This window comes from Panthera leo, chromosome C2, assembly GCF_018350215.1.
Source record: "Panthera leo isolate Ple1 chromosome C2, P.leo_Ple1_pat1.1, whole genome shotgun sequence".
Lineage (NCBI taxonomy): Eukaryota > Metazoa > Chordata > Mammalia > Carnivora > Felidae > Panthera > Panthera leo.
Window position 1 is genome coordinate 19,463,677 of NC_056687.1, and position 9,111 is coordinate 19,472,787.

Here is a 9,111-nt window from a genome sequence, read left to right on the forward strand (position 1 = left end):
TTCTGAGCTGTCAGCACAGACCCCAAGATGGGGCTCCAACCCACAAACTGTGAGATCACGACCTGAGCCAAAGTCTGACGCTTAACCGACCAAGCCACCCAGATGCCCCCCACACCGATCTTATTAACAATACTTTAGTATTTCCATCTATCAAATAGGGACCATAATACCTGCCTCTCAGATTGTTGAGAGAAACAAATATCAAAGTGTATGTAAAGTACTGATCACATCGCCAGGACAACAATAGTTATTCCGTTCATATTAGCTACCATCATTGTTAATGAAATATTGAAAGTGAAATATAAACTAGAGCATCATCTGTGTTGATGAAAAGAATGGTTCAAATCATTCCATAGAAACTATCTATGAATCAAAAGAAGCTATTATCTAAGAAAACATTTAAAAATGCTTATTTATAATACCAAGACATTTCTTAGGAGCCTCCGGGCTAGGCAGGATTTCATCATTTTTTCCAAACCAGCCCTGGGAACTTGAGGCAATAATAAGTATTTAGGATTGTTCCAATTATTAAATAGAAACTTTCAAAAATATTTTCACCAAGTAGTATTTAAATCATTTATTCCTTCGTTTTTGGTTAGAATTGAGTGATTTCCTTAACCATGTATCTAATTTTAATTTAAAAGCTGTAATTAAGTACAAATATGTGATTAATTTTAAACATAGGAAATCTCTTCAGAGGTGCCTTTTATTTTACGTACAAAATTTTTCCAAATACGGAATCCATGGGAGCAAAAAAAAGGAACGGTCATTGTAAAATAAAATTGAGCACTATTTACATAAAAAAGGTCACATTGGGGCCTGATGTGTTGTTGTGTACTGGTCTTAGCCTTTTTTTTTCTTAATGTTTATTTATTTTTGAGAGACAGAGACAGTGCAAGGGAGGGAGGGACAGAGAGAGGGTGACAGAGAATCCAAATCAGGCTCCAGGGTCCCACCAAGTCCAAGGTGGGGCTCAAACTCACAAAGGGTGAGATCGTGACCTGAGCCAAAGTCTGAGGCTTAACCCACTGAGCCACCCAGACACTCTAGTCTCAGCCTTTCAATAACCAATGTTGTGGTTGGATTGGCCCTTGTGGTTCTTACTACTGCAAGATGCCCTTCAGCAGTAACCATCAGGAAACTTTGAAAACAAACAGACAAAAGCTTTATTATGTATACGACCTAGAAATTACACAACACATCTGGGGCACATAGCAAGATTACAGGTAAAGAGAAAGAAAACACACGAATCTGGGGTTCTGCTTTTACCGGTGTAAGAGTGGGGATCTAGGATTTCATGGGCTCAATGTTTATTGTTGGATTAAAAATAAGGATCAGAATTTAAAGTGCACGAAGAGTAAAAACAAATGGCCCAAATGGTCAGTTACTGAAATCAACCAGGATCTTTGTGGGTGAAAGTGGCCTGGCTCATTATCTGGTGTGTGCCTGGTAAAGTGTTTATATTTGAGATACTCATCTTTGAAGGGAATGTCTCTTTGAAGTGGATGCTTTGGCAATAGAAGCTTAAAATATTTGCATTACAAAAATAAAAAAAAACTATTGAGGTTTATACTTCATGTGCTTATCTACATCTTTTTAATATTTTTAATGTTTATTTATTTTTGAGAGAGAGAGAGAAAAAGAGAGAGAGTGATCACATGAGCAGGAGAGGGACAGAGAGAGAAGACACAGAATCCAAAGCAGGCTCCAGGCTCTGAGCTGTCAGCACAAAGCCTTGTGGGGGCTGAAACTAATGAACTGTGAGATCATGACCTGACCCGAAGTCCGATGCTTAACTGACGGAGCCACCCAGGCACCCTTGTGCTTACCTACTTCTGACAGCTAGGTAGTGTATTCTCTTTTGGAATCCTAGAAATCCTTTGGAAAAAATACTCTTAAAACTCAACGACAAGTGGGGTGCCTGGGTGGCTTAGTCAGTTAATCGTCCAACTTCAGCTTAAGTCATGATCTCACAGTCTGTGAGTTCGAGCCCCGCATCAGGCTCTGTGCTGACAGCTCAGAACCTGGAGCCTGCTTCTGATTCTGTGTCTCCCTCTCTCTCTGCCCCTCTCCTGCTCATGCTCTGTCTCTCTCTGTCTCAAAAATAATTAAAAACATTAATAAAAAACAAAAAACAACTCAACAACTAGAATACAATCCAACCAAAAAATGGGAGAAAGATCTGAACAGAAACCTCACCAAAGAGGATATACAGACAGCAAACAAACATGAAAAGTGCTCAAAATCATAGGACATTAGGTAATTGTAAATTAAAACAGCAAGGATATACTACTACATACCTATGTAGAATGGCTAAAATCCAAAGCACTGGCAAAACCAAATACTAGCAAGAATATGAGGCGTCAAGGACTCCCCTTTATTATTGATACAAATCAAAAGTATGTACACTTTGGAAGACAGTTTGGCAGTTTCTTACCAAACTAAACATACTCATAAAGTATGATCCAGCAAGTGTGTTCCTAAAACTTGGAAACAATCAAGATGTCTTTCAATAGATGAATGGAGAAACGAACTATGGTATACCCACACGGTGGAATATTATCTAGCACTAAAAAAACAAACAAGCAAACAAAAAAGGCAGTAATAACAACATCAAAGAGCTATGAAGCCATGAAAAGCTATGGAGGGAACTTTACTGCATATTGCTAGGCACAAGAAGCCAATCTGAAAAGGCTACATACATACTGTATGATTCCAACTACGTGACCTTCTGGAAAAGGCAAAACTATGGAGATATTGCACGAATCAGTGGTTGCCATGAGTTCTTACAGAGGGAGGGAGGGAGGGAGGGATAGGTAAAGTACAGGGCATATTTTAGGGCAGTGAAAGTATTCTGTACAGTATTCTAATGGTAGTAGATACATGTCATTAAATATTTGTCAAAACTGAAAGGATGTTCAGCACCAAGGGTGAACCCTAATGTAAATTATGGAATTTAGTTAATGATAATGTATCAATATTGGCTTGTTAATTTAACAATGATACCACACTAATGCAAGACGTTAATAATAGGGGAAACTGCAGAGGGCTGAGGGGGTATATGCTAAATCTCTGTACTTTTCACTCAGTTTTTCTGTAAACAAATAACAGTTTAAGGAAAAGAAAACAGTTTAAATTTATTAATTTAAAAGGTAAATAGGGACGCCTGGATGCCTCAGTCAGTTAAGCGTCTGACTTCAGCTCAGTTCATGATCTCACACTTCGTGGGTTTGAGCCCCACGTCGGGCTCTGTGCTGACAGCTCAGAACCTGGATCCTGCTTTGGATTCTGTGTCTCCGACTCTCTCTGCTCATCCCCTGCTGTGCTTTGTCTCTCTCTCTCTCTCTCTCTCTCTCTCTCTCTCTCTCTCTCTCAAAAATAAACATTTTAAAAAAATTTAAAAAGGTAAATAAATAGGGGCACCTTGGGAGCGCCTGGGTGGCTCAGTCACTTGAGCGACCAACTTCAGCTCAGGTCATGATCTCATGGTTTGTGAGTTTGAGCCCCACATCAGGCTTGCTGCTGTCAGCTTGGAGCTTGCTTTGGATCCTCTGTCCCCTCTCTCTGACCCTCTCCCGCTCACACTTTTTCTCTCTCTCTCAAAAAAAAATTTTTTTAATAAAAAATAAAAATAAATAGAGGCACCTGGGTGGCTCAGTCTGTTAAGTGTCCATCTCTTGGTTTCAGCTCAGGTCATGATCTCACTGTCTGTGAGTTCTAACCCTGCGTTTGGCTCTTGCGCTGACAGCATGGAGCCTTCCTGGGACTCTTGCCTCCTGTCTCCCTCTCTCTGTCCCTCCCCTTCTTGCTCTCAAAAATAAATAAATAAACATTAAAAGAAAAAATAGCACCTTAGGGAATAAGTCTGAGAGGTGAAAGAGTAGATGTTGATGATGATGGTGATGGTGACCACAGTCATTACACAACATAAAGGTTCGTGGAAAACTGCACCAAACAAGGAATAATAGTGTAATAAATGAAGCATAACCTTCCAATACCTGGCCATATTACTTATTAGATATGTGGCCCAAGCCAGGTTTTTAATCACTGTAAGTCTGTTTTCTCAAGCATCTAATGGCAATGGTAACAGTATTCATATTATGGGATACTCAGAAATGGAATGACTTGTTGGAGAGTATTCAAGCATGCAATACTGCTTTCCTCTGTCCTGGAGAGGTATTGCCCATGTTCTCTTTGCCAGTAAGAAACTTGAAATGAGTTTTTAGACAGGGAGAGCTTTGTACCTGAAGCAAAGTTTCAACCTCTGGGGGACAAAAGTTCTGTGGTCCTATATAGACTAGGCATTCATTATCAACTGAAAAATGTCACTCAGGCATAAAGTCTTCATCTGGTTAGGGAATAAAGAGTTAATACGATCTACTGCATTGGAACTTTTGGAGACAAAAGTACATGGAGACACTAATAATTCCCAGGATCTAGAAAAGATGTGCTGAGATTTTAGAAGTAGAGAAGGCGGCAGGAAAGCCAAGAAACTGGGTTATGTATCATGCCACGGAGACAAAAACCTGAGTTACCAATTTTGTACTTCTAAACTGCCCTAATGCTTAGGGAAGAGTTAAAAATGAGATTATGTGTTCTTACATGATTTTGGTGTGGAAGTGTGGGGAAGTAGGAAAGAAACGTTTTAACCTAAGAGGATCATCAAGAGGATTTATGAAGTTGTATTTACTTGCAGTCCAGAGAGGAGAGGAAGGATCTAGGTAGACATTTGCCCCAAATCCTCAGTGATTGTAGATTACAATGTTACTTTTTATTTTGTCTGGTTTTCTTTGCCGAGCCAAGACTGACAGATGAAATAACAAATGTTCCTGAAGTCCTAAATTTTATTGTTGAAATCTTCATAACATCGGAGGCATGGGGTAATTTTAATTGGTGGAAAAAACACAGTAAGGGGTAATCAGTGAAAAGACAATCTATTCTTAATGGATAACTGCAAAAAGTAAATTATCAGTGGCAGTAATAAATCTGATATGTTGAGAACACCAGAGCTTTATGGATAGGACTAAAATCAACATGAATTCTTTTCCTTGTGTTTAAAAATAATTGGGTTCAGACATATTTTCCCATTTCTAGGTTAAACAATACCAAGAGTAAACAAAGATAACTTAGCTACTTTCTTCAGGAAATACTCGTTCCTGAGAGATCAGAGTGACCAGCTTCATTAATTTACTTATCAATACTCGCAGCACACTGATCAGAACCCCATTCTCCTCGTTGTGGCCACCAACCCAAGTTATTAAGTCATAAATTCTGTCAGTCTATCCAGTTCCCTGAGATGAAAGACCCATTTTAAAATAGCTCAGTCCAGGCACTAAGATACTATACCCAGCCTTTTTATTTTTATTTACTTTTTTTAACGTTTTTATTTATTTTTGAGACAGAGAGAGACAGAGCATGAAGGGGGGAGGGGCAGAGAGAGAAGGAGACACAGAATTGGAAGCAGGCTTCAGGCTCTGAGCCATCAGCCCAGAGCCCGACACGGGGCTTGAACTCACGGACCGCGAGATTGTGACCTGAGCTGAAGTTGGACGCTTAACCGACTGTGCCACCCAGGCGCCCCAATATACCCAGCCTTTTTAAACTTTCACTTTGGGGGACACTATTAAGACTCTGTCAAGGTGATAATGTCCCTTAATGAGGCAGGTCCTTAAAGGCTATTTTGCTTAATCAAAATGTTATTGTCTGGTCTTCTTTGTGGTCTTTGGGGGATTTGGCGTTGGCAATCCTGGAAGTTTCACAGATCAGTTGAAAGTGTCTCTCTAGGGGCACCTGGGTGGCTCAGTCGGTTGAGCGTCCGACTTCAGCTCAGGTCATGATCTCGCAGCTCGTGAGTTCGAGCCCCGCGTCGGGCTCTGTGCGGACAGCCCAGAGCCTGGAGCCTGTTTCAGATCCTGTGTCTCCCTCTTCTCTCTGTCCCAACCCACTCGCATTCTGTCTCTGTCTCTCTCAAAAATAAATAAACATTAAAAAAATTAAAAAAATAAAAAAAAAAAAAAAAAAGAAAGTGTCTCTCTATCCCAGGTCAAGATCCTCAACCCAAAACAGTATTCTCTTTAAAGTTTCCTTGAGCGTCTTCTTGGGTGAGGGGGGAGGGATCTCTCCAGATGCTACACTGAAATAAATTCTACATTCAGTCTGAGCTCCAATTTGTTTTTCTTCAAGTTCTCAGCTCCAAACAGCTTAGCTTATTTTAACTTCTACACATGAGGTATGTTTTCTTTGTTTTGTAGGGTGTGTATGTGTGTGTGTGTGTGTGTGTGTGTGTGTGTGTGTGTGAGTGTTCATAACTTGATTGTGTGTCCAGCTTTGAAATTCTTATCTTTGGGGGAAACATGCCTTTTACTTTATTATTATCCGGCTTTAATTTATTTTTTATTTCCGGTCTTGTCATATTCTGTTCTAAACTTTTAAAAACAAGTTCTTAAACAAGAAATTGGACATAGACTTGATAAACCATCCTTTAGTTTACTTCAAGGGAGGATGAATTCAGAAAGCCATGACAGACAGGTGCTGTGGGGAAAGTTTACATCTGGCCACTTATCAAAATCTTATTAGAGTTTGCCACAGCCTTGCCTAAATTTGTCTGTGAGAGTCTGGTCCAAGAAGAAACCTCCTGAAAACTCTTGAACATCAGAAATATTAGGAATTGGTTAGGTCTTTAATTAAAAATTTTTAAAAGTATTTACTCACCTTTGAGAGACAGAGAGTAACAGCACAAGTGGGAAGGGGCAGAGAAAGAAGGAGACACAGAATCCAAAGCAGGCTTCAGGCTCTGAGCTGTCAGCACAGAACCCAATGCAGACCTTGAACCCACAAACCATGAGATCATGACCTGAGTTGAAGTCAGGCGCTTAACCAACTGAGCCACCCAGATGCCCCTGAGTAGGTCTTTAATTAAAGACAGCTAACCAATTAGATGAGGGCTCAAGGTATGGCATATGCACAGAAAAGACTGTTGCCAGACTTTGCTGGATTTGTCTCTTTCAAAGTCTTATGTTCTCTCTGGGACAGACTTCAGCTTACTTCATGTGTTCACACTGTCATTCTAATTATGTACTTATCTTCTAAATCACATAATTTCTCTGAGGACAATTTAGAATTACAGTGGGCACTTTGAAGAACTTCCACTGTGAACAAAATTATTCATTTAAGAGACTTAGAACAAAACATCCAACATTCAGTAGTTTTTGATTGCTGGGAGAAAACTTCCAAAAGAAATTCAGATTCCAAAATTGCTTTTGGAAAAAAAAAAAAAAAAAAAAAATTTAGCCAGGTCAAATGAAACATGTGAAAAAAATAATAATAATAAAACTATCTTTCTCTTTTATCTTCCTAAATCATAACTCAAACCTACCAGACTTGATTCCCACATTCCTTTTCCCTCCATTTATAATCTTACATTACTCTCTGCTCTGACCACCCCCACACCCTCTTCTGACCTACTTCCTTTCCCCTCTGCTCAACAAGAAACCCTCATATCTCAATTGCCTTGTAAAGTTAAACCTCCTTCAGATTAGAGCAAGCTCCTTACGGCTGATTTTAAGCCTCAGCGTCATTCTTGTAAAAAGCTTTCTAAAGCCTCAATATGAAAGAACAAAATTTACAGAAGAATTTGGAATAGTTCTGGGAGGATATAGAACTCCACACTCTGTATTATTTCTTTCTTAAGGTAGGAGAGACCTTGAGTACAAGCAGTTGATGGAAAGGCAGAGTGGCAAATACCTGAAGGTGTTGTGAGAGAGCCTTCCTCCCCACTCCAGTGCTCCCATTACACTGAAATCCAGAGGAGTTTAGAAAAGCTGTAGATGTAGATGGTATTTTGGAGGTTATCTTCAACACCTTTACTATGAAAGCAGACTGAACTCTAACTTACTCCTATAGACAAAGAAGGGATGAGTTCCCTGGAAATTTCAATATATTATTTAACAGCTTTAGGTAGCATTAGGCAGGAGATCATGAAGCATATGAACACCTAACTATTTTTTCTTTCTGTAAACAGCCATAAGAAATAAATAGTGACTATAATATCAAAAGAATATTGCAACGTGAATTACCCTATTACCAGATCTCCAACATCATCATGGATATTTTGAAAGAGCGTTGGGAAAAAGCACACAAAAATTCAGAAAAGGAGTTGCCGGCCATACAGTAAAGCAATTAGATGCTCCCACACCAGTTATGAATCATTAGGGTGAGGGAGACTTTTGATAAAGACAAGTGTAGATATGATAAATGGAACAGACATTGGAAAAATAATTCTTTTACACTAACTTAGATATGGAGTAGAATAAAAAAAGGTTGATGATCAATGATGGGGCTTGAGAGGAAACTAAATGCTTAAATTACTATTTTACACTTAAAGTCATGATGAGAAATGTCATGTAAATCTTTAAACAGAAAACTTGAGAAGAAAACTGGATTTGGGTGCCAAAATGTTTACCTTCTTACCTGTAAACCAAACACAATTTCTTCAGAGTCAAAACCCTAATCAAATGGCCGGTATATCTCATAATGCTTAGATTCCCCCCACCTCTCAGCCTACAACCATCATTTGCAGACTTGATAACTGAGGGACATTCTTTCCTCTCTTGTGTCATTACATCTGCCAACTTAAGACGAAGAAGTTTCCTATGCAAATAGAATTGTCAGATTGAATACTCTGATATACTCTTTCTTGTTTGTGTATGTATTTTAGAAAACTCCAAATTCATCCTATTGGAGGGGCAGAGACAGAGAGAGAGGGAGACACAGAATCCAAAGTAGGTTCCAGGCTCTGAGCCTTCAGCACAGAGCCCTTGGTGAGCCACAAACTATGAGATCATGACCTGAGCTGAAGTCCGATGCTTAACTGAGTGAGCCACCCAGGTGTCCCCCTGGCTGGTCATTTTTTTCAAATAATCACTCACGAAGATCCTAGGCCTCACGAAAGGTGCAAAATGGGTATTAAAAAATGCAGTTTTTGAGTCCAGTGTCAGAAAGGGATATTGGGGAAAAATCTGCAAATTCCATGAGAATAATCTTTGGCACTTTCAGGAAGAACACTTGTTGGCACTAGAGAATCTCAAGTGGACACATTAAAAAAAATAATGA